Source organism: Heterocephalus glaber, unplaced genomic scaffold, assembly GCF_053883595.1.
Source record: "Heterocephalus glaber isolate CG9 unplaced genomic scaffold, H.glaber_assembly_v1.0 deba00001497, whole genome shotgun sequence".
NCBI classification, from domain to species: Eukaryota; Metazoa; Chordata; class Mammalia; order Rodentia; family Bathyergidae; genus Heterocephalus; species Heterocephalus glaber.
In genome coordinates, this window is record NW_028258320.1 from 37,536,518 (window position 1) to 37,562,742 (window position 26,225).

At 39.5% G+C, this 26,225-nt stretch overlaps 2 long non-coding RNA genes across 4 annotated transcripts in view; one reads left to right on the forward strand and one right to left on the reverse strand.

Moving 5' to 3' along the window:
- Positions 1 to 13,352, reverse strand: part of LOC101715300 (uncharacterized) — a 49,688-nt gene extending 36,336 nt beyond the window's left edge. The window contains exon 1 of one of the 2 annotated variants that reach the window (XR_015440356.1): positions 13,034 to 13,352. This is a non-coding gene — a long non-coding RNA (uncharacterized LOC101715300). The remainder of the gene's footprint in view (positions 1 to 13,033) is intronic. The other variant, XR_205793.3, reaches the window with a different exon arrangement.
- The window catches only part of LOC106010556 (uncharacterized), a 40,553-nt gene continuing 26,168 nt past the window's right edge, over positions 11,841 to 26,225 (forward strand). For both annotated transcript variants that reach the window (XR_015440357.1, XR_001184317.3), the window contains exon 1: positions 11,841 to 12,177. This is a non-coding gene — a long non-coding RNA (uncharacterized LOC106010556). The remainder of the gene's footprint in view (positions 12,178 to 26,225) is intronic.

The following is a 26,225-nucleotide window of genomic DNA, read 5'->3' on the forward strand; positions in this document are numbered from 1 at the left end:
CATGATAGTCTCTTTCTGGTTAGACCTGCAACATGGCAGGTTAGGAGCTGGAAGGTAACTTTTCTGGAATGACTCTGTGAACGTGAGAATAAAAGCAGCTGAGAGAGAACAGAAAGCAGATGGGCAGGGAGGGGCAGGAGGCACAGAATGTCCCTGAGGCTTAGGTACACTCCAGCTCTCAGTTTGTGTGAGACACTTTCACTAAGGCCACCTTTGTTTCATTTTTATCACTTGCAAACAAGAGAACACAATAATTATGGTGGTGATGATAATTTTGCCTATATTGAACACTTGCTCTGTGTCAGATATTTTAGTCACACTTGCATTTACTCCCTTCATCCCTAACAAGCTAACTCAGAGATTAGTAATTTTCTTGGATAATTCACCTCATTGGTTTGAAAATTGAGTTTTGACCTGATGCTACATTCTATGATTTTTAACTATACCCTAATGTGGCCTCCAAGGTTCATCACAGAATTAAGGTGAATAGAAGGAAGAATCATCATGCCTTCTAAGAGTAGGTATCAAATGCTGATAATGAGAGTAGGAAGACATTTGAGAGAAAAGCCCCATCCTCCTCAGCTCCCTTAAAGAACCCCATGTAGATGGTACTATCCTCCATGTCCTGGCTCATGGCTATCTTCCCCTGACCTTCGGTACCTGTGACAGGTCTGCCCTTTCTCCTACATCAAGAGCTGATGTTGAATCAAGTCTCTGTCAATAGGTGTGTTTGCACAATCCACATGTGAATTACCCACGGTACACTTGTAAGGTTCTCCTTTTGTCATCAACCATGTTCCTGAATCACCTTTCCTTGCCTTGAGATGATATAATCTTTTTTTTTTGAGATGATATAATCTTAAGCAGTTCAAGCTAGAAGCTAGTGGTCGTCACTCCTGCACTGATTCACATCAATACAATATCAGTTGATGACCATCTGAGCCTATCCTAAGTCTGCATGTGCAGTACAAATCGTACACTATGGTTTCCTCCTTAGAGATCACAGTGGCATTTGAAAACACTCCCTAACAACACCATACGTGAGTACCACAGCAAAGGCACACACAGACTACCTTGGCAGCTCAGAAGATGGGGTAACTAATTCTGTCTGAGGAATTGAGGAAGGCTTAATAGAGAAATGGATGTAAAAGGCTGATTTTGTACTAATCTAAGAAGAGCAAATTCACAGTTCTTTATGTACTGTGATAAACCAATCTATTGATAAGTATTACAGATTTCTCCCCATCTCACCTTTCAAGGGTACAATGATCTCAGGAGTTGATAGGACTGGTTACATCCTGGCTTATACATTCAGAATTTGTAGCCAACCATGCACGTATTTGGTTCAGCAAAGACCTGGCCTCAATGTTTTTCTGAACAGCAGCACATATCTTCAAACCCAGTCCACACGTCCAAAGGAGTCATGTGATTATTATATACTATTCGACCTCTCCAAAGGTGGCCAACGAAAATGATGACTATGCAGAACTTCTCTTTCTCCAAGATGGGTAGAGTGGATTGAAGTTTTTGTTAGAACAAAAAGCTCAAGGTGGAGACTAGAATTTCAGGAAATTCAGATAAAACCAGGGAAATGATTGGATAGGCGTATAGTTAGCTCCCCAGTATAAAAGTTTCCCTTCTCCCTATTGATCTTACAGCAATTTACAAGTCTTTTGCAAGAGAATGGCCACTCTTTCCCTTTAAATAACTTTCACAAATGTATAGCCAAATTAAATGTGTCATAGATGAAATTACCAACCAGAGTACCACCCGCCTGTCTCCTGTGAGCTTGGTTTATGCAGCCAGTGTTCTCCAGCGAGCATCACAAATCCACATGATGTTCCCAAGTGCTAAATTTGGAGCTCTGATTTAGCTGACAGATGTTTAAAATCACATTTTCTTGGACAACTCCCTGAGGAGGACACAGCTGCAGATGTGAAAGAGAGCAAGTTATTCCAGTTAAGGTCGGCAGGAACTTAGCCTGAAAGTCTTCATCTCCACCCGCTTTCTTCAGAATGAATAATACAGGCAAAGGATCATTTTCATGCTGATTCCACCAAATCCCATCCCCTTGTTGAATCCTTGCCAAGATAAATGTGAAGACTATATCTTGGGTGAAGTGTAGGGTGCTGCACTTAGCTTTAATTGAATACAAAGGGGGCTGCTAGCTTTTCATAAACAGGCATAAAGCCACATTTCCAAGTCTGCCTTGCCCCATTGGTGACATCTGAGCCTTAAAAATGGGTGTGATTCTGGAATTTTGCACTTCAGGATCAGTTGTTCAAATGCCAACCACTTTGGAGAGGTTGAAGTGCCATTCACCCTCCTCCATTCTTCCAATATCCCAAACAGTTTCTCCTTCATTTTTGAAAAATAAAATTATCTTGGAATCTTCTTTGCAAAATCACATATTTTAGACTTGTTTCAAGGCTTAGAGTGAAATGGATTTGTTTAAAAAAATTGTCTGTGTATTTGATGTGGGAGACTAGTGACCTTTGCTATTTTGTATAAAAAAAATGTTTGATGTCTAAAATTTCCCTACTGAGTTTGTATTGTTTCTAGTTGCTTTCTGTGATTTTTCCATGTTCCATCATCTCCCGCATTCAAAATATGCTCTTTATTTACTCAATAGAGATTTTGACATAGTTATGAGCTCATCCTGATGGCAGCTTCAGATCAATGCAAATCACATTATGATGTCAAAAGTGATGTGATGTGAGTGTAAGTTAAATGACTGTAAAACAATTTTAAGACAGAGCCCAAGAGACACTCTTATAATATCGAGACAATGGCAGGAAGGGAATAATGGAAGAACTCTGCTGCATCTGTATCAGAACAAAACTGTGCACCAAGACTTCAGGCCCACTTTAGAGAACTTATAACATCACCCTTAGAGACCACAAAATGCCCTCAGAAGAAGTTGATAGGCAGCTGGCCAGGGTGCCTGAGTCAGTACAGCTCACAGTTGTTGTTTTTTTAAGTCAGTACAGGGGACTGAACTTGGGGCCTTGGCACTGAGCTATATCCTCAGCCCTTTTTTACCTTTGCTTTTGAGATAGAGTGTTGAGAAGTTGCTAAACTGTCCAGGCTAGGCTTAAACTTGATCCCCTTGCCTCAGTTTCCCAGAGTGCTGGGATTATAAGCATGTGCACACCAACTATAGCTCACATTTTTTATGCAGTAGAATTAATGGCTCTTATGCCCAGGGGGGTGACAAACTGAGAACACACCGGGCTCAGCCAGTGCCACTGAACTCTGGGAATCTTGCTTGTGTTGAGGCTAGAAGGACAATGATGAGGGAGAGTCAGGTATGGGACAGATAGGAGAGGCAGAAACTGACTCTAGTGTAAGGCCAGTGAGAGATTCTCAGATGGAATTCTAAGCTGAACATTGAAATAATCACACTTCATGACTTCCCAGAGAAAGTTCCTTTACCTCTATGACAGCCTATGATATTATCTTTCAGACAATCCATTTCCATGGTCTAGAGTGAAAGATTATACAGTAATACATGAGCATGGATTACTTCAAGAGCGTGGAGAAGGAGAAGGTGATTAACCCCTAAAGCAGAGTAGTACTGTTTGGTTATTGCTTTACCTTAAAGAATTCAGCAAAATAATTGAATCACACAAACATAAGTACACATCCTTCATCACCAATGTCATCCACTGGATGAAGAGTCAGAATGCTTTGTAACTGGTTAGGGAAATCCTTTGACCGATATGGGCACCAATTTCCTTGGTTTTTAAGAAACCATAGCCTTTCTAACAGAACAAATGCAACAAAAAATACAGATAGTATTTGGGGAATTGGAATGCAAAATGCTTTGTTATTATTCCTGGAAGGATAGTTTATAAATATTGTTGACTGACTGTCATTGATGCTAATTCCTGTAAGAGATTCTTTTAGGCATATGTTTTCAGAGGACTTTGGACACTGAAGATCAATGTATAAGACTATGTCATCTGGATGACTAGGTAAAATCTAATCTAACTGGTGGAAAGTGCAGTCTTTGCAGTCAAATTTGAAACCTGACTGTGTTACTCACTTTGATGACTTTAGGCAAATTTGTTAATTTCTCTAAACCTCAATTTCCTTAGCTATAAAAAAGAGGATATAGTATCACTTTCTTCCTACCAGTCTTATGGGAAATACATGAGACAATGCCTATAAACTGTATAACCTAGGTATGCATTTTATCTGTGGCTGCATCCATCACTGGAAGATTGCCATGCAAAATTCAGTCATTATTTGATGATTACAGATATTCATTCTTCTACCAATGGAAAAACTGAGGTAAAGGGAAAAGTAATACATAACAGCTACAGGTGCAATTAGGTAATTGTTAAGGACAGATCTCAGTCCTAACAGCTGGCCTTTAGTCTAGGCTGAGATCTGTTTGATCATCCTATGCAGAGGTACTCTGACCTTGTGTATTTTAGGGTGTACCCTACCCTTTGATGTCTGGATATTAGGAAAGAAAAGGCTCTCCCTTTACCAGAACTCAGGGAGCTCTTCTGTAGTGATTGTGAGGATGTAAGAAAGTACAGTCTTCTATGCTCTCCTGGTGGTGAGTTCAAATCCCTCAAGCTAAAGAGCATTTGGGGTGTTCTAGAATTCTCTGCACATCTACCCCAGTGACTTGGACCATTGTCTAATTCTAAATACTGTGTGGACAGTAGCAAATGTCAACGTACTCTGATTCCTATCTACTTAGAATTAAAGTGTGGTCAAGGGCAGAGGAGGTGAGAGCCCCCCACCGTAAAAATGAGAAGACACATAAACAAGCCTCAAAAACAGGCTTCCAGATCACCCACAGCAACCCCAAAGAGGGAAACAAGATGGAACCCTCTGATACTCAACACCTGGACTCCCTGAACTGGCAACAAAACAGGATCTGGAAAAAATGAAATCAGAAATAATTTCTCAGATAACAGCAAAGATTGTGTTCATAGTGCAAGACATGATTAATAAATCTAGAGAGGGCACAGATAAAAAAATAGAGGAACATGATGGAATCCCAACATAGGAAACAAATGGAATCCATAAAACAGATACAAACAGATTTCCAAGAGATCAAAAACTCCATTGAAAGTCTACGTAGCAAAATGAGCACATGTGAGGACAGAATGTCAGATATAGAAGATAAGACTGCAATTAGTGACCAGGAAATGAATTAAAGTGTGGTCTAGAACACACCCAATAATTTTACTTATCACCTACAAAAAGATTCATTTAAAAAAACACCAAAGATTTGGTTAAGTCCAGTTAGAAAAGTGAAGTTAAAAAGACAAAGCAGGGAGGAGCTTCCAAATAGTTCCATTCTCATCTGAATTAGGAGAACAATCCCCATTTCCAACATGGCAGAAGCCATCACATCAGTATTGATAGGACATTAATTAATTGAAGCCAGCTGGATGGATAGTTTAACAACCAAAAGTAAATATGTTACCATCACCAGGCCCAGTAACCCCCTGTGCTAAACCTAGTTTCTAAATTTAAATGGACATTAGATATATGTGCTTATGTTTGCAAAGGCTATGCATGAAATTTCTATTTGGATATAGTTTAAATGTATAGCTAGAGGAACCAGGCAATAGAATTATGGCTCATGTGTGTACTTTCTATACTTATCAATTGAATAATGAGAATTTCTGTACTTTGATTTATAGTTACCAACTGTGTGCATTCTGTGAAAAGCCAGATACATAACTGCAGAATGTGCTAAATTTTTTTTCATGTATGTGAAAGGTAGAAATACATGCACAAAACATACAGAGGATAAGGCAGAAATTAAAGCTAGATTTAAGGAAAAACGAGACTGGTTTAGGGCTAAATAATGAGAATTAAATTATGACAACCCCTGTTCCTATGTTCCCAACTTAAGAGAACCTGAGTTCTGCCTTGGCTCAATCCTCTTCATAATTTTCTGACCAACACATTGACCTAAAGAACAAAATATTTGAGGATAAGCAAACTTGAGGTCATTTTTTTTTAATGTCTTCCAACCACTTCCTTGTGGTACTATTCTGATCTTTCATTCAACTTAAATTATGCAGATTGGGAAATGTTTATTTGTGGCTGATACTATCATTCTCCATCAAATGTTTATCAACCATGATTCAATTGGGCCTAGCTACTATTTCAGCTGCTGGTATCCTTGGCATCATCCACATGGTGCTGTTTTTTTCTGGCATATAGAATGCAAGAGTTGTGGGTCACAGAGGCTTCCACCTAATTTTCAGGTGAAGCCTTAGAAAGCCAGTCAGTATGACTCTGAAAGGGCAGAGTATGAAGCTGCTATAAATGAAAGTGAAAGTCCCATGGAGACCCCAGGAAGTTGGAAAAGCCAGGAATGTGGAATACAATGTTACCTCAGTTCAAGAACTTGATTCTTTTCCATGATTCTGGTAGCAAACTGAGTTGGATGAGAAACGAATCAAATTCAATGGTTAGGTTCAATGTTGAACTTATGGGGAAATTTGATTTGGTTCTCGTCCAGTTATGTTTACAAGCAGAATCATGGAGAGAATTGAGTTCATGAACTGAGGTGGCACTGTTTCTGCTGAAGAAGGTCACGCATAGCAAAGGGAGCCTACCTAAGACAGCTATTCTGGAAGCTGCAGCTGATGGTGCCTTAGGGGCATGGCTACCCAAGCTCTTTGGGGGTCATATCATGTCACAATTTGTCTCAGGGGCTGGACACAGAGATACAGGATTTAATGTTTACCTTATTGGGTTTTAGTCTTGCTTTGGTCCAATTCCTTTCTGTTCCTTAATTTCTCCCTTTTAGAATGAGAATGTTTACCCTGTGTCATTGTATGTCAGCATGTCAGCAATGTTTAATTTTCTTTTTCATTTTTACAAGGGCTCAAGGATAAAATTTTGTCTCAAGTCTCAGAGGGGGCTTTGATTTTGGACTTTTCAGTAATGCTGAAACTGTTAAAACTTTGGCTCTTCTAGAGGAGGACCAAGTGGATTTCATATGGAGATGTGCATAAGTCTTTCCAGAGGTGGAATGTTATGGTTCACTTCTAGATCTCCCTCAAGAGCCTCATTCGTTCACAGGCAGGACTTTTGGAAGAGGATTGAACCATGGAGGGAGGCACTATAGCTAAATGGGTTGATAAGAGTTGAGGCCTGGTCAGAAGAGGGAGGTCACTGGGGGGGATGACTTGGTAGGGTGTATCTCCCTCCATGGTTCTTTCCTTAGCTCTCTTCTTCCTGACTGCCATGATGTGAGCAATTTTCCCTCACTAGGCCCTTCTACCAGCTCATTGACCATGAAAGGACTGAAACTTCTGAAACATGAGCCAAAATAAACCTCTCCTTTAAGGTGTGGGTGTCAGGCATTTTGTCCCAGCAAAGAGAAAAGTGACTAAGACAAGCACCAATGTGTTTTAGTTAAGAGTGCAGAATTCAGAGACAATGTACATAATCTCTCAAGGTCTCAGTTTCCTCATTTGAAAAATGGGAACAATACTAGGTTTCTTCATAGATAATGAGAAAATAGCTTAGATCAAGGCCTTGCACACATAGTATTAGCTATAATAACAAGTATTAAGACTCTGAAAGAGAGGCAAGACCGATAGAGATGCAAGGAAAACTGAAGAGAATTTGAGACAGGTAGGAAATGGAAGAAAATTTGTGCTGATATGACTCAAAAGCAGAAAAATTTTATGGTGGCTGGAAAGGAGATTGTTGGGTCACTGAGTGTCTAGAACAGCTTTATTATCTAAAGGAAAACCTAAAATCCTAAACCAATGAGATTTTCATATATTTGGGCTTCATGAATAATTATGCTTCATCATGGTAACATTGTTGGTAATAATCACGATCAGAAGTGGATTTACTGTGGGGCTAATGAAACTTAAACTACATGCTCTCTTCCTTGAATGGACTTCTCAGGGCCTGTGTTAAATTTTGTTTTCATAACTTTTTTCTTTTTCTTAGAGAAAGCATCTCATGTCCACCCCTTGCAATCTGTATAAACTTCACCCTGTGCCAAATCTGGACCTGCCCTGATTGCACTGATTGTTAAATAGAGAAGTATGGCTAGGGGTATAGACTTTAGAGTTAGAATGGCTTGAATCTAAGTCTCAGCTGAGCTATCTGAGAACTGGTTTTGTTTAGATAAATTACTGAAGTTCTCTGAACCTAGGTGTCTCCATGTGTCCAAGGAAGAGAATAGTATAACAATTTTTTTTTTCCTGCAGTGCTAGAGACTGACTCCAGAGCCTCACACATACTACGCAAGTACTCAACCGCTGAGCTACATCCTGAGCACAGCAATACTTTCTTGATGGGGTTGTTTTAAACATAAAATGAAATCATGCAGGAGTAATTCATTAATATTGGTCATTATAACTGTATTATCTTTTCCTTGAAGGTAGGGAGCCTGCCTTCTATCTTTCTCTTTATACTTCATCCAGGCTATAAGTCTACTGGTTGGTGCCACCCACACCTAGTGTGGGCCTTCCCATTATCCACACCCAGAACTATGCTAAATGAATTAGTGGACTAATACAGTATCACAAACCCTAATTCCAATCACTTGTGGAAAGCACCATGTATGAATGGATGAGGCTTTGTGGGGACATCTAGACACAAGCCATTAAGGCATGGTAGAGGAGACCTGCTTACAGTATGGCAGACTGGAAGAAGAGATTGAAGGAAGAAGAGATTGAAGGGAGAAGTTGGGAAGGGAGATAAACCATTCCAGGCCTCCTCCCCAGTGACCCTCCTCCTCTGACCAGACCCTACTTCCTAACAGCAAGTCAGTTATAAGGCCCCATAATCCAATCACCTTCCAAAAGCCCCACCAACGAGTGTATGGGGCTCTTGGGTGATGCTCTTTTAAGTAAACGGAGGCTCTAGGTTTTCTCATCGGTGGCCTGAGAGGGGAATAAATCAACCATTTCTTTAGGGCCATGACCCATTTCCCTTACTTTCTTAGTAGCTAGCATGAAGCAACTCACATTAGAGGAATTTACACAGAAAACATCACAAGACTGAGAAATGACTGTCATTTCTGTGGCTTTCCAGTGGTAAAATTTGGTATGTATAATAAACTGAATGCTTTGAAGGCAAGGTTCCTTGGAGGGGTGGGCAGGCAAGTCACATCCCTGAAAGGCTCACTCTCTCCAATGACAATGATTCTCCTCTCTAGGTTCCCCTCACAAGGTGAATGCTGGATTTGTAGCAGATTTGTTTAAATATATATAATATATATATATATATATATATATAATATATATATATATATATATATATATATAGAGAGAGAGAGAGAGAGAGAGAGAGAGAGAGAGAGAGAGAGAGAGAGAGAGGGAGGGAGGGAGGGAGGGAGGGAGGGAGGGAGGGAGGGAGAGAGAGAGAGAAAATACAGAGTAGTGGAAAAGCACCCTCATGGCTTTTGTTCTTTATGCCTTTGAAAATCAAATGGTAACATCTGGGTCACTAAAGAGACTACTACCAAAATAACTGTCCTGATTCCTGGCCAAAACAGAGGGCTTTTCCCCTTTACAATTAACACAGCATGCTGGATACTCAACAGTCCCATAATACTTTGCCCTCTGGGCCAGGCAGCTTCCATTTCTAATTCTGCTTTTTAAAGTAGTGAAGTTATTTTCTTTCAACCAAGCCAACAGCCTAGAAGTTGGGGATGAGACTTGATCTCCCAGAGAAAGAGATTCTATTGCAGCTTCCACTGTTTTGGATACTTTGTCAGATGTTTGAAGACACATGCTATAAACTCAAGAAGCAACACATATGAGGTACTATAACATGCAGAGTGGCTGGATTCCTGGAGGAAAATACCACCACTGTATTGTGTAAGATTATCTAAGGAGAACATAAAATCTAAAATTTAGACAGCTGAACAATAAAATCAGGCCTTCCTTTCTGAGTTTGGGTGCATTTTCAGACAGATGGTCAATGGTGGAAAGTCTCAGAAAGAAGGCAGAAAAGATAAGAGGAAGAGGAGAATAAAGGAACTGGATGAGGAAGATGGGAAAAGATGTGACTCACTGTCTTGAAGGACTGAGAAGTCACACTTAGAGATGATACTTGAGAGGGCTGGGCTGTTCTCAGAGAAATTTCAATATTAAACATCATGAGAAGGAAACTGAATTCTATGAGTTTATAATGATGAGGAATACTAGTGAGTAGAAAAGTTCTGTGAATGGTTAACAGTGGTCAAAGGATGCATCACTTTCTTTCATTATATATTTTTCCTAGACTTTTTAACTTCTTTTTGATTTCTATTAAACCAGTACTACTGAGATCTCTTTTTAGACCTCCCTTCAGTTCTGATTCAGATTTCAATATCTACCTTCTCAATGGCACTGCTGTGGTCATCTGTAGTGGGATGTTCTTTGTTGGACAGAATGGTCTCATACTGAATAGAACATTCAGCATCTGTCCATTAAGGGCCAGTTATGCTCTCACCTCCCAGTCATAGTGATAAGAAAGCTCTCCATACATTTCCAAATGCCCTCCTCACCTTCAAGGATGTGGCATCGTGATTAAGAAAAAATGAAATTGCCACATATTATGGCCATAATATACAGTGGGGTGGGAGTGGAGGGTGAGGGCTGGCTCCACAGCTGCCCTTTGTTGTATATATCTCTCTCACTCAAATGAGAGTTTCAAAGCCAAATTGGGTTCACTTAAGCCAAATAACAATTAATTGATTCATACAACTAAACTGGCCAAGTCAGGATTCAGAGCTCCCATGATGTCATCAGGTCTCAGTTTGTCTCTGTCTCTTGGTTCCACTTTCCACTGTGTTAACTTTATTCCTGACATTCCTGTGGGGTCTCTGGCAGCTCAGGGTTGCCCCACATAAACAGCTACAGCAACTCTAACCACTTCTGTTTCAAGTCCAGAGGGAAACTTTTGCAAGGTCCTAAGCCCCAGGCTGATAGAACAAGTTTATTCGTGAACCAGTGTGTATTGGCCACAACATGAAAGGCTGATTAATTCAGTCCTAGGGTTATTCCCCACTCCAGGCCCAGTGCCTCACCCCTCCTTAGATGACATAAACTGAAGGTAGTGAAGGGGAGGATCCTTAAGTGAAATCTTTAGAAAGAAAGGAAGCAGATTTTGGGGGAACTGTCAACAAATGTTCACAAAACTTAATGAATTATTGGATTCTCTAATAAAAGATCAATGAAACTCAGGGAGCCAGATTTTTTTTGCAGGAAAGTAATATAATGAAAAATCAGATCTTTCCTACTTCTTTGGCCACTATAAAAAATATTTGATAACCATGCAATTGAATAAACTGTGTTCATGTGCAGGACCCTACCTGGGCATTTACAAGGAGTGGATATGAATTGACACTTTTCTAAATTAAGGGCTACTTATTTACAATAGGATTCCTGAGACTAGGTTATCTATATGCAAGTAGGACACTGTGCATGAAAGTATTTTTATTAGTCCCGCTTCCCTAATTTCATTTTTTTCCCCACTGCTTGTTTGCTGCTTTGGCAGAAACCTGAAGTGGCAGCAGCATTAGCCACATCTAAGTCATCATTCTTACACATGGTCAAACTGGAGCGTGACTCACATGACTAAAGGAGTACATGACTAAAAGAGCAGGCTCTGGGTTTACAAGGGTTTGATACATTATTTGAATGACCACCCCACAAGAAGTCAAAAGTATCTAAGGGCATCTGCAACAGGGTCACAGACTTAGGGAGGAGGGACTTGAGAAGTCCCTCAGCCATGATTAAAGGGGCCCTCAGAGGAATCCAGTGGGAGTCCTGCTTCAACCTGGAGAAATGCTCCTCTTTACTAGATCAATTTATTTATACAGTAATAGGAGATTTTATTGAATGACTTCTATGACTATAGAACTTATCTCACTCAAGCCCTTCACATTTCTGGTGAAGCTTTAAGAAGACAAACCTTTTTTTTTTTGGTACTGGGAATCGAACTCAGGACCTTGAGCTTGTGAGGCAGGCACCAGAACCACTGAGCTAAATCCCCAGCCAGACAAACCACTTTTAAAAGCCAGCTGCAAACATGCCCTCTAAACTCTGAAACCATTGTAGTTTCTGGGAGAAAAATTATCTCTGACAAGAGGAAACAGTGGCAAAAGTATAACCAGATGGGGTTTGAGGAGGTCCCCTAAAAGAGGAAATGAGGACCTCAACTCATCCCACCCATGAGGTAGGTTGTAGGTTCACTGATTCTTATCACAGAAAAAAAGAATTTTCAAGATGTGTTTGTCAAGGGGATAGAGGTTAGGCAGAAAGAGACACTCAGCAAGAGGGCAGATACTCAGAGCGTGAGAGGTACTGTCTTTTGGTTTGGGGTTTTTGCTGTGGTCCAGGAGGTGCAAATCTGTAGAATTTTTAAATTTATAGTAAAAGGAGGAAAACTGGGAAGTTTTACAGATGAAAGGCTCACTTTATGGGAGAAAGGCACACGGGTCCAATCTGTTGTGCTAAGCACTTTTTAAGATTTCAGAATTTGGGTGTAAACTGGATGGGAAAAAAATTATAACCTTGAGTAATAACTTTGTGTCCTGAAGTTGGAATTTTTCTTAAAACTACAATTTTAAAATTATGATTTTCCTTGTCTTCTTCCTATCACCTACATTTATTTCTGCTATCCCACCTGAAAAGAAACAATGACACTTACCTGTACCTATAATCTCTGTCAATTAACCTTTGTACTCCATGGTGAATCTTACAGTGAGAAGATGCAAAATAGATTTGTTTGGGCAGGTCAAGATCTTTTTTACAAGCGAGGGGTGGTGGTAAGCACCTGTAATCCCAGCTTTTTGGGAGGAGGAGGCAGGAGGTTGGAGGTTTGAACCTTCATGGAACTGTCCAGGCTGGACAATTTAGTGAATTAGAGACTCTGTCTCAAAAAAGGGGGTGAGTGCATGTGGAAATGTAGCCATGTAGCTGAGCGCAAAGGTCCCGGATTTAACCCCCAAATCCAGCACCACCACCCCCATACACAAACAACTTTTTTTTTTCCATGGAGGGTGAGGTTTCTTTCTGTCTTTTCTCCATACCTTTGATTCTGAAAATTTAGCTGATTTGGCTTCAGTCTTTAGGCTAGGTGCTCCATTGGCAATTTAGGGGTCAGTCTTGCTTGTTAGGTATTGGTCCCCTTCGGCCTCAGTTACCATCTTGTGACTGGAGGTTTCCTAAACTGGAAGTGGCAGCCTGGGATCTTTTGAGTGCTGTGACATTCCCTCTTCTGAGCAAGAAACCCATGTTTCTACTCATGAGCAACTCAAGTCTTGTTCTGTCCCCAGGCAGGATCAATGAATTTCCCAAAGTGGAGCTGGAGAACCTTGTACCTTGAACCCCACCCATGACATAGACTGCAGGTTGGCTGATAGCTATTGCAGAAAGAATTTTCAGGATGAGTCAGTAAGAGTAACAAAGGGATTATTAGACAGAGATTAAAGTACACAGTCAGAGAAAATAGAACATGGGCCCTGGAAAGGGAGGTACACAATAGTGTGAAGCTGAAAGTATGCGTTCTGGGGAGTGGAAATCTATGGAACTTGTGAGTCTATATAGGCCTTGGTTTATGGGGGAAGGGTGACTCACTCCCAGAAAGATAATGGCCCATTTTATTGGAGAAAATCAGGGGTCCCTGTCTCTATTTTTTTTATGAAGTGTGTCCTAAAATATTTTGCTTAAAACATTGTTTAAAATCTCTGGATCTGTTCCTTTGTTTTAAAATCAGGTTTCTGCCCTTTATCAACTAAGTTAAGTATCTTGAAGGGATTTTGGGTGTGATGAGCCTGGAAGAAAAGAAGCATAAATAGACCCAGGAAATGCAAACATGAATAACCTTGGGTAACTAAGATTGTGTCCTGATGTTGCCATCTCCTTGAAAGTACAGTTTTTAACATAATTTTTCTTTGTCACCTTACCTATCTTTATTATTATTTTTTCTATCCTACTTAATATCCCTTTCCTGAGAATTTGATCCTTTGTTTTTAAAGGTTAGAAGGCTTGTCTGTGTTTGTCTGTGCTTAACCAGGGATCCAAAGTCTCACTCTGACTGTTCTAATGGAGATGTGGAATATTGGGCTCTGTTGTTTGCAGAACCAGCACTTTTGATGATCTGTAAAAGAAGAAAAGGAACCCAGCAAGTCATTAATGTTTAAACTTTATATGATAACCATGTTAAATAAGCAAGGGCTAAAATTAAAAGTGAAATACTGATGAGTAATGGCTCCAAAAGGTTGTAGAATTCAGAAAAAAATTTGGCATCATTTGGTGTAAGTGTTTTAATATTAACCTCTACTTGTCCAGAGATATTAACCTAAATACAAAAGCCCATCAGAATCACAGCAGACTTCTCAACACAAACCATCAAGGCAAGAAGAGCTGGGAGTGATATATTCCAAGCCCTAAAAGAAAACAGCCTCCAACCCAGATTGATGTACCCTGCAAAACTATCTTTCAAAATGGATGGAGAAATAAGATACTTTCATGACAAAGAGCACCTTAGGAACTTCATGAATACCAAACAAGCACTCCAAAGAATTTTGCACAATATCCTAGGAACAGACATTGAGGATCACAACCCCTGGAAGCAAAGCAGAATGAATCCATCTGGCATGACAAGAAATTAAATGTAAAGGGGGAGACCCCAACAAAAAGAAAAAGGCATGGCAATGACAAGTCAATACATTTCAGTTATAACCATCAATGTTAATGGTCTCAATTCACCAATCAAAAGAAATAGACTGGCAGAATGGGTCAAGAAGCAAAATCCAACAATATGCTGCATACAAGAAACACACTTAATTCAAAAGGACACTCATAGACTGAAAGCTAAAGGGTGGAAAACAATACTCCATGTGACAGGAACCCGAAAAAAAGCAAGAGTAGCTATCCCCTTTGCAGATCAAGTAGATTTCAAACCAACACTGATTAAGAGAGACAAAGAAGGACATTACATCCTTGTAAAGGGAACAATCCAACAGGAAGACATGACAATCATAAATATCTATGCATCAAACACTAGTCCACCCAACTATATAAAACAAATACTAACAGACATGAAAAATCAAGTAAGCACTAATACAATAGCAGTGGGGGACCTCAGTACCCCTCTGTCACAAATAGATAGATCACCTAGACAGAAAATAAACAATGAAATACTAGAACTCAATCAAACTCTTGAACAAATGAACATAACAGATGTTTACAAAGTGTTCCACCATACACAATCAGAATACACATTCTTTTCAGCTGTACACAGGCCGTTCTCCAAAATAGACCACATACTTGCTCACAGAACATGAATAAGTAAGTGCAAAAGAACTGAAGTTATCCCCTGTATATTATCAGACCATAGTGCGATGAAATTGGAGATTCATAGCAAAAGAAACCCGAAAAATTTCATAAACACATGGAAATTGAACAACACACTTCTGAATAACCAATGAGTCACAGAGGAAATTAAAGAAAAAATCAGACAGTTCCTTCAATTAAATGACAATGACAATACAACATATCCGAATCTATGGGACACAACGAAAGCAGTCTTACGAGGGAAATTCATAGCAGTGAATACACATATTAAGAAAACAAAGTGAGCCCAATTAAACAACCTGATGCTGAACCTCAAGCTTCTAGAAAAAGAAGAACAGGACAAACCCAGAGCTCATACAAGGGAGGAAATTATAAAGATCAGAGCAGAAATCAATGCAATGGAGACTCAGAGAACAATACCAAAAATCAATGAAGCCAAGAGTTGGTTCTTCGAAAGAATCAACAAAATTGACAAACCCTTAGCCAACCTTATCAGAAAAAGGAAAGAAAAGGCCCAGATCCATGCAATTAGGAATGAAAAGGGTGAAATTACAACAGACCCAGCAGAAATTCAGAGGATCATCAAAACCTACTTCCAGAACCTATACGCCAATAAGATGGACAACATAGAAGAAATGGACAGATTCCTAGATACATATGAATTACCAAAGTTGAGTGAAGAAGACCTAACAACTCTAAACAGGCCAATATCAACCAATGAAATTGAAAATGTAATTAAAAACTTATCAACAAAGAAAAGCCCGGGCCCAGAGGGCTTCACTGCTGAATTCTACAAGACATTTAGAGAGGAACTACTGCCACTACTGTTTAAACTCTTCAGTGAAATTGAAAGGGAAGCAATACTCCCAAATTCATTCCTGGAAGCAAGCATCAACTTGAACCCCAAAGCATAGAAATACCCAACTGAAAAAGAGAACTATAGGCCAATCTCACTAATGAACATCAATGCAAAAATCCTTAATAAGGTACTGGCAAATAGAATGCAGAAGATCATCAAGAAGATCATACACCCTAATCAAGTGGGATTCATCCCAGGGATGCAGGGATGGTTCAATATATGAAAATCAATTAATGTAATACACTATATCAATAGAGCCAAGGACAAAAACCATATGATTATCTCCATAGATGCAGAAAAAGCATTTGACAAAATCCAACATGCATTTATGATAAAAACCCTACAAAAAATTGGAATAGATGGTCTCTACCTCAAACTGATAGAAGCCATCTATGTTAAACCAACAGCCAATATCAAACTAAATGGTCACAAACTGAAATCCTTCACACTCAAATCAGGAACAAGACAAGGATGTCCACTATCACCACTCTTGTTCAATATAGTTCTGGAAACATTAGCCACAACAATTAGACAAGGGAAAGGAATAAAAGGAATAAAGATAGGAAATGAAGAAGTCAAATTGTCATTATTTGCAGATGACATGATACTCTATATAAAAGACCCCAAGAACTCCATCAAAAGTCTTCTACACTTAATAACCAAATTCAGTCAAGTAGCTGGTTACAAGGTCAACACACAAAACTCAATAGCTTTCCTCTACACGAATGACAGACTCACTGAGAGAGAAATAGGGCAAATAATTCCTTTCACAATAGCATCCAAAAAACTGAAATACCTAGGAATCAACCTAATGAAAGAAATCAAAGACCTCTTCTCTGAAAACGATGGCACTCTGAAAAGAGAGATTGAAGATGACATCAGAAAATGGACAGCGATCCCCTGCTCCTGGGTAGGAAGGATTAATATAGTGAAAATGGCCATACTTCCAAAACTGCTATATAGATTTAATGCAATTCCAATTGAGATCCCAGCAGCATATTTCATAGACCTTGAGAAAACAATCCAAAAATTCATTTGGAACCAGAAGAGACCCAGAAAAGCAAAAGGAATTCTAGGTAACAGAGACATGGCAGGGGGTATCACAATCCCCAACCTGCAACTATACTACAAAGCTACTGTGATAAAAACACCATGGTACTGGCAAAGAAACAGACCTGAGGACCAGTGGAACAGATTAGAAGATGCAGAAACAAAACCAGACACACTCAGCCATCTCATCTTTCATAAAGGAGCCAAACACCCTCACTGGAGGAAAGATAGCCTCTTTAATAAATGGTGCTGGAAAAATTGGGTTTCAACTTGCCAAAGATTAAAACTAGACCTATATCTCTCACCATGCACTAAACTAAAATCAAAACGGATTAGAGATGTAAATATTAAAATAGAAACTCTGAACCAGTTGGAACAGAGGTTAAGTAAAACTCTTGAAGACATCGGTGTAGGAAAAGATTTTATAAACAAAACCTCAGTTGCCCATGAACTAGCACAAACAATCAACAAGTGGGAGCTCTTCTTATTAAAAGACTTCTGCACAGCAAAAGAAACTACCAGCAGTGTGAAGATCCAACCCACAATGTGGAAAAAAATCTTCACCTGCTCTTCCTCAGACAAAGGTCTACTATCTCAAATCTATAAAGAACTAAAAAAGATCAGACCTCCCAAATTTAAAGACCCAATCCAAAAAATGGGCATCTGAAATGAACAGACATTTCTCAGACAAAGAAGTAGAAATAGCAAATAAATACATGAAAAAATGTTCAACATCCCTGGTCATTCAAGAGATGCAAATGAAAACAATGCTGAGATTTCACCTCACCCCAGAAAGAATGGCTGCTATCATGAAATCAACCAATAAGAAATGCTGGGGGGGCTGTGGGGAAAGAGGAACCCTGCTCCACTGCTGGTGGGAGTGTAGGCTGGTGCAAGCACTGTGGAAATCAGTATGGAGATACCTCAAAGAACTAGGACTGGAAGTCCCATTTGACCCAGTTATTCCCCTGCTGGATATCTTCCCCAAAGAATTAAAAGAATTATACCACAGTGATACATGTGCCCCCCTGTTCATAGCAGCACAGTTTGTAATAGCTAAAACTTGGAAACAGCTCAAATGTCCATCAACTGGAGACTGGATAAAGAAAATGTGTTATTTTAATAAAATGGAGTACTACTCATCCATAAATAATGAGAAATTAGAGACATTTATAGCTAAGTGGATGCACATTGAGGTGATACTCTTAAGTGAAATAAATAGGACACACATGTATAAATACCAAATAGTTTCTCTGGTGTGAGAAACTAAAAGTGTAAATAAGGACTAAATGTATAATAGGTAATGTGAAATAGGAAGAAAAGGCACAAAGGGGAAGGAAGTGGGAGGGCTAGGGGGAAGGATCGAAGGGAATGGGATTAATATGAGAAAATGGAAAAATAGGAACAAAATCTTTGCAAATAGGGAGGAATGGAGGAGTTGAAGGGAGGGCTGGGCAAAGGTGAAAAATAAGAACCAAGAGAGACTATGTAAAGGTGCAAATTTCTTTTTTTTTTGTATTAAATTCTTTTATTGGTACATTGTAGGTATACAACACAATTACATTTCTCATTGGGAATTGTACCTTTACATAATACATCTTGGTTCTTATTTTTTCCCCATTCCTAGCCCTCCCTTCACCCCTCCACCCTTCCCTATTTACAAAGACTTTATTTCCATTTTTTCCATTTCTCATCATTTTTTCCTTTCCCTTCTTTCCTTTCCCCTGCCCCTCCCACTACCCCTACCCCTTTGGACCTTTTCTTCCTATTTTGCATTATCGATTATTCATTCTAATCATTGGTACATTTTAGGTATACAATATAATGGCATTCATCATTGGAAATTTGCACCTTTACATAGTAAAGAATTCAATTAAAAAAAAAAGAAAATTGTACAGGCTTAGAAAACATCTCAACTTTTAAATTATACTCAACTTAATTATGTATAATAGATTTTTAATAACATTTCTTGGGGTGGAGACTGGGGAAAACTGGAGGAGCTACTCATCAGTGGAGAAAACTGAAGCAAGTTGCTTTCAGCAGCTGCTTTTTCAGCCACTGAGAGGAGTTTTGTCCAGTACATAACTCCCCAAGCCCAAGTTTCCACTTAGGGGAAACTGAGAATTATTTTAATATAGGCTTATATATTAGAACTCTAACTTAGTAAATTTAAAGGAATCTTAAAAATTTATATATTTTTATGAAAACACATTTGCTAAACAAAATATACTATTTTTAATACTTTATGAAGCTAAGAATACTTGAATTTATATCTAGCAACTGATGACTCAAATGTTGTTTGAACATTTATAAGCATTAATCCCATTTATATTTATTTACTCATTTTAGAAATTACTTTAGATTACTCATGAGAAGCAAAGCATAGTATAGCTAACATTTTTATCTATCTGCTTTTTTTTTTTTTTTTTTTTTTGGTACTGGGGATTGAACTCTGGACCTTCTGCTTGTGAAGGAGGTGGCGGAACCACTGAGCTAAATCCCTGGCCCCTCTATCTGCGTTTTTTTAAATCAAGGAAAGATTCTAAGTTATTGTATGGAAATAGCATTTATGAAACCAATTCTAATGAAAATAATTTTTTATTGACAAACAACCTGGGCAAAACATGGTACCAACTTTAAAGACATGTTTATGCTTCTCTTACCAACCAATTTAAATCAGCTCATTGTTAAACCATGTGAACAAAAAGCATTTAGGTTAATTGCATGAGTATTCATCTATCTATAAACAGATTTAAATAGAACTTTTGGAAGATAATATATAGATGTATGTACCCCAAAGTGCACACACAGATACATCAATAATAACTTAAATCATATATAACCTTTATTTTATCAAACTTTAAGGTTCTTATTTGCAAGTTTATGTAAACCTTGAGCCTAGCAATTTTTATCCTTAATGTTTTAAGTGAGTTTTGTAACTCTTGAATATCTGGATAACTGTTTTTTGTGTGTGAGTGTGTGTGTGTGAGAGTTACAAGTCTGTAAAAAAAATAATATAAGCTCAAAAAAATGTTTAAATGAAGCAGCTGCAAATACTTTACCCAATTATTGAAAACAGATTATCAGGCAGACAGACAGACAAGAAAACATATAGAACATATAAAACAATTATATTAGATCACAGTGCACTTTTAGATGTATTGGCCATGTTAAATTGTAACATTTCTTATCTTAGGTTTATAACTATAAACAGACTAGTCAGAATTCTCCCTAGGGGTATCAATTAGCTCTTCCTTTATTATGTAACTTGTAACAGTATTTTCTTTAATACTTTGAGTACTTTTCTCCTGTTAATCAATACCACACATACCCAGTAAGTCAGAAGACAGAAAGAGAAAAGAGCAGCAAATTGCAAATATTAGGATCTTTGTTCATTTTCCCTCACTATAAAACCAAGATTGAGGCCATGTTTTTTTATTCTTCAAAGAAATACAGAGAAAAATAAACTTTTAAAAAAATCATTCATTTAAAAATGGTCTCAATTTTGTAAAATACAAACTGGAGGTGACCTTTCAGGACAGACATCGAGTTACTCAATTTTTTAAGATGTGCAGTCTAAGATCTCCCTTATGTACTTTTGAAAAGAGGTACAGAGAGAAAGGAAACAGAAAAGACAGGATCATTTTGGTTTTCTGGGGTCAGACTGCCCAAGCGGCCTGTCCAAACTTTCTTGAAGTCACACTGCTTGTGCAAACTGCCCCAACTTTCCTGAGGTCAGACTAAGGTCTATCCCAACATTTCTGAGATTGGCCCCAACTTTGTGGGGGTCACAGTGAGACAGGAGATGAGGGCATAGCAAAGCTGGCGGGGGAAGTAGGCATGACCTGTTAATTACAAGATTCTAGAACACATGGGCAGAGCAGTTCCCAAAGCCCTGCACATAGACTTCTTGTGAGAACTTGAGCAGTTTTTCAATAGGAAGCCTGGACTTGACATCAGCCTGCAGCATGGGATTCTAGCACTACTTCTCAGGACCTGTATGTAGTAGTTCTCATGGGTTTTCTTGAGAATTGGACAGCATAAAAGGGCACAGACCCCAAGAAGAGCTCTGGATCATGGCTTTCCTCACAAGAGCCCACCTGCATCCTCCAGGGTGTACATTTATCTTGTTTTTTTTTTCTTTTTTACTTGGTCCAAGCTCTCTCTGCAGAGCCAGTTTCTCCCTCACTCTTCACTTTCACTTTTTCAAATAAACTTTGCTACTGTTTTTCACTTGTTTTGTCCAATTCTTTGTTCAAAACAAGAAGAACCTAGAAACCAACTCCAGGAGAGACGAGCACCACAAAACCTGGTGATGTTTAATTGGTGAGCCACTTTTAGAAAGAGCTGCCTGGTAACAACTCTGCATAAGCATCTGGCCCCAACCTTCCCAGAGTCACACTTACTGCACAGCCTGCTCCAACCTTCTTGGAGTCAGACTTCATGTGCAGCCTGTCCCAACTTTCCTGGGGTCCAACTGCATGTATGGCCTGCCTCAGCCTTCTTGAGGTGATGCTATAGGTCCAGACCACCCCAATTCCTAGAGTCAGACCAAGACCTGACCCAATCTTCCCAGAGTCAAGCTATATATGCAGCCAGCCCCAACCTTTCTGGGGTCAGGCAAAGGCCCACTCCAACTTTCCTGGGGTCAGGTCACTCCTTCCCAACTTTCCGTCATGAGAGTATAGGTGTCCTTGCCAATCATGCAGTAGTCTGTTCCAGGATCAGGCAACAGTAGTCGGTCCTCCTGTTGTTACAACTAGAGAATAAGCATCCTTGACCAGACATACAATTGCTTACAGACATTGAGTCCCCAAAAGTACCCATCAACTTGTTTGTGTATTTTACAGTAGACCAAAAAGGCAGATAAAAGAAGTCATACACAACAGCTGGGCTTTGCTATAGGTCACCCCAAAGGTCTTTATATCTAGGGACTTATGGAGGGTCTAAATGAAGAAAATCTCATCTGGGTGTGATGACATTTGCTTGTAATCCTAGCACTTGGGGGACTGAGGCAAGAGGATTGCTGTGCAATCAAGGCCAGCCTTGGCTACAACCCTGTCTCTAAAAACAAACAAACAAGAAAATCTGGAGATATCACTTAGTAGTTATAGAGAATGTACAGTTTTAGATATGGAAATAAACTTGAGGCTAAATCAAACAAGGTGGTGGGAGGGAACAAGCTGTCACTAGAGAAGTGACCCAGTGAGACCTCAGAAGAGGACTCTGAGAAGCTGTAAGGCTAGAGCAGATGGCTCTAAGACAGGACGGCCATGGCAGATGCACCGTGGACAGCCACAGAAGGCTGAAATGGAGCCCTTTTGTGGGAGCCCTGATGGAACACATCTTTCAGCGGCCTAGTACAAGGGGAGTGTCCTCTTTCCCCTCCATGCTGAAGCTTGGAGCTGTTGTCTGGGGATGAGGAGGGGAAATGGTTGGTTGGACTCTGGCTAATCATGCCAAGTCACTGAGTCACCACTGATCTTTTTCTCCCACTATGTCAGCAGAAAGCAGAGAGCACTGCTTCCACGGCCACTCACTCACCCAGGGTGGTGTTGCTGCCTACAGAGGAAGACAGGATGGTGGGATTTGAGCCTTTGTGAATCCACTAGCTCAGGCATGATTTATTTTCCTCTTCCTTTTTCATCAGCATCAACACACAGATGAGACACAAAAGGAGGGCAACCTCTTTTTTTACCCAATTAGAGGAGCGGTAACTTCCCTGGAGCTGTGAGAGACCTTGAGTGCCTGTCCATCTCCCTTCATTCCCTAGGTCCCTATCTCTTCCTACTAATTAAAATCACAAAAAAGTTAAAGAATGTTAGTTTCCCAATAGATGAAAGCCTCAGAGTGAGAGAGGAGAATGGACAAGAAGGGAATGATTTTTAAGAAAAGATAGAGGAGGAAAAGAATAAGAAAACAACAGTGGGCCCCTTCTTGGATTGAGTACGTAGAGTCTGCCAGGTCCTGAAGATAGCCATCAGCTGTCACCCAGATGTCCAGCTGAATCTGCATGAGTCAGGATATGTCACCACAGCCACTCCAAAAGGGAAGTTATGGCATTAGGCAGACAGAGTTTATGCCCTTCAGTCTTTGAAAATGAGAGAGATGAAAGAGAGAGAGAGAAAAAGATCAAAAAGCAGTTTCGAGGACCTTCTTTTAAGTGTTTGGGACCTAAGGATGTATATGATTTGCAGAAGCAGCCTTACCCTGAGTCTGGTTCAGGATGAAATCCTAGATGTCATCCAGAGGTTGATTCTTGCTACTGTATTTCAGGACTAGATTTTCCACACTGAGTGAGTAAGGAAACTTTGCTTGAGACATCGGATGGATCTATCCCTATTTGTTTCTCCTTGATGAGCAAGTTTTAGTTCCATCTGATCCAGGAATGAGGTATGCTGAATGGAGGGAATATCTAATGAGACTGCTACTTATCCTAGAGTGTACTTCTTTTCTTCTCTTTCAATTTCTGGTTAGAGGGATCAAATGCCTTGATATGTGCTTTTATATGTGAGCACTCATTTCCTAGGGACTTAGGAATGTCTAACTGCTGAAAACAAAAAAACCCAAAGCTGCAGAGGTTTGTAGAAACACTTAGTAAGAAAGAAAGAGAGGCAGAGAGAGAGAAAAAAAGAGAAAAGAAAGTGAACATAAGAGAGGCGCTCAAGACAGCGAGAGAAAAGAGAAGGTGGAAAGAGTGAGAACAGGAGAGAAAGACGGAAGGAAGAAAGAAAAGTGAAAAAAGAAAGAAGTGCTCTATCAATGGGCAAGGGATTGGGGAATGAGGGAGAAAGAAAAAGTCTTTGACTGGTCTTATCAAAGTTGTAGTCCTAGTATCTCTACTTCTTGGCTGGCTTGCAAAAAGAAATATCACAGGTCTGAATCAAATAAGGTCCCCAAAGTGGAGATGAAGAACCTTGATGCATTTTACCCATGGAACAAGTTGCAGGTTTGCTGACTTCCATCACAGAAAAAGAATTTTCAAGACATGCCAGTAGGAGGCACAAAGGCAGAAATTAAAATACACACTCAAAGAAAGTAGTGTGTGAACTCAAGAGGGAGGTTCACTATCATCAGGAGTTGTGGATATTTATGTGTTTTGGGTGGCTAGAAATTGATGGAATTTATGGACCTATCTGAAGTTTTGTTTTGTTCTGGTTTACAGGAAAAAGGTTTGACCTCACTGTGCAGCCCAGGCTGGCCTCAAACTCATGGCAATACTCCTGCTTGGACTGTATGTGCACACTTCTGTGCCAGGCTTAAAAACATTCTTTGAAGTGTCTCAATCTGTTTATTTTTAAAAGATTAGTTTTCTGCTCTTTATCAATTAAGCTAATTTACAGACTTATTTAAAGTATCTTTAAGGGGTTTCAGGTGTGATGGGCTTGGAATAAAAGAATATAAACAAACCTACTGAATGCAAATATGAATAACCTTGGGTAACTTTGTGTTGCATCGTGAAGCTGCTGTCTCTTGATAGTACAATTTTTAATACATGTGCTGCTGAAGCGAGCACGAAAGTACAATTTTTAAATTATGATTAAATTTGTCTCTTTCTACCTATCTTTATTTTTTCTATCCACCTCAGTTCTTCTCAGTATCCTTTGACAACTTCACAGTGTTTGCCAATTTGAATCCATAATCGAGAACAGGAGAAGGACCTTGTATTTCCAGTACATTGTTTTGCTAGTTGGTAGGAGAATACATTTTTCAAATGCCAATATCTCAACAATGGATGGGAAATATAAAATCCAACTTTCAAGCAAATGGAAAATACCTTTTCTATATTGTTTTATTTAGAAGGAGTTTCCTTTCTTAAGGAAAGCTGACCAAACCCTTGTGTTTGAGGATACCATAGAAAAGCAAATTTCTTTGGGATCTCTTTTGTCCAGTGTTCTGGAGAGCCAGGCTCCTGCAGGTTGACATGATGTCCATGCTGTTATACATAAATGGTTCTTGGTAGGCTGGTGGCTTGGGTGATATGCTGAGGTCTAGCAAAGATTTAGCTCCATGGGGTCACCAACAGGTCATGGTCTTGATCATTTCCTCTGTTATTTATCTTTGGCTTGTGGTATTGGAGCCTTTCTTTGATGGAGGGCACTTTTTACCACAACTGCACAGAATCAAGTGTTAGTGATTTGATTTGAGGTAGAAGAAGCTTGGTTTCCAATGCTGAGAAAATGTCATTGAGCACATCTGAGAAAATGTAGTTCTATTCTCTGATGAGCTGCTTCGTATCTGGGGTGCTTATTGGTGGTGCTTTCCAGACTTGGGTCAGGAAAGGAATCATCTTGGTGAAGATAGCAATTTTTAGGTTGAGTAATTCTGCTTTCAGTTTCCTGTGAGATGCTCTTCTAGACATGAAATGGAGGAAAAAGTAACTTGTATCAGGCCTCTAGAGCACATTTCTACTTTTCTGCACTGTTTATGACTCACCTGTGATTGCCCTCCCTGCACTCTCAAGGTTCATTTATGCTGAAATGGCCTTTGGTCTTCTCTTCTTAGTGACAAAAAAATTTCTCAGCCAGCTCACAAGTAAACCACAGGGACATCCCTGGTCTGCTCAACTCAGCTGGTGCTTGGATTCCCAGAATGTTTGGGAGGAATTCTCAGCTTTTCTCATGTGGGTTTATTCACCCCATCCTGTTTCATTTTGATTCATGACAACTAGTGTCTCTTATCTGGGTCACAAAGTATGCATTGTATATGATTTTTGACCTAATGTGAGGGGCCTGAACCAAATACCCAGCATTTTGGCCTATAAAATTGGGTTTTTATGTTCTATTCTCTTATTTCCTCAAAAAGCATCCTAGAAAATGGAGACAGTGGGTCTCAGGAGTTGATTTTTGTCTGCTGCTCTACCTTTGCCGTGACTGCCAGGACAGCAAGTGTGCTATGTTGTGTCTATCAAAGAAAAGGATGCAACTTGTGCTGGAGGCATTGCCATTTTGTGGAAGAGTTCTCCTCTGGACTCAACCTGGAAGAAAAATAAACTATGTCTTATTTATTTTCTC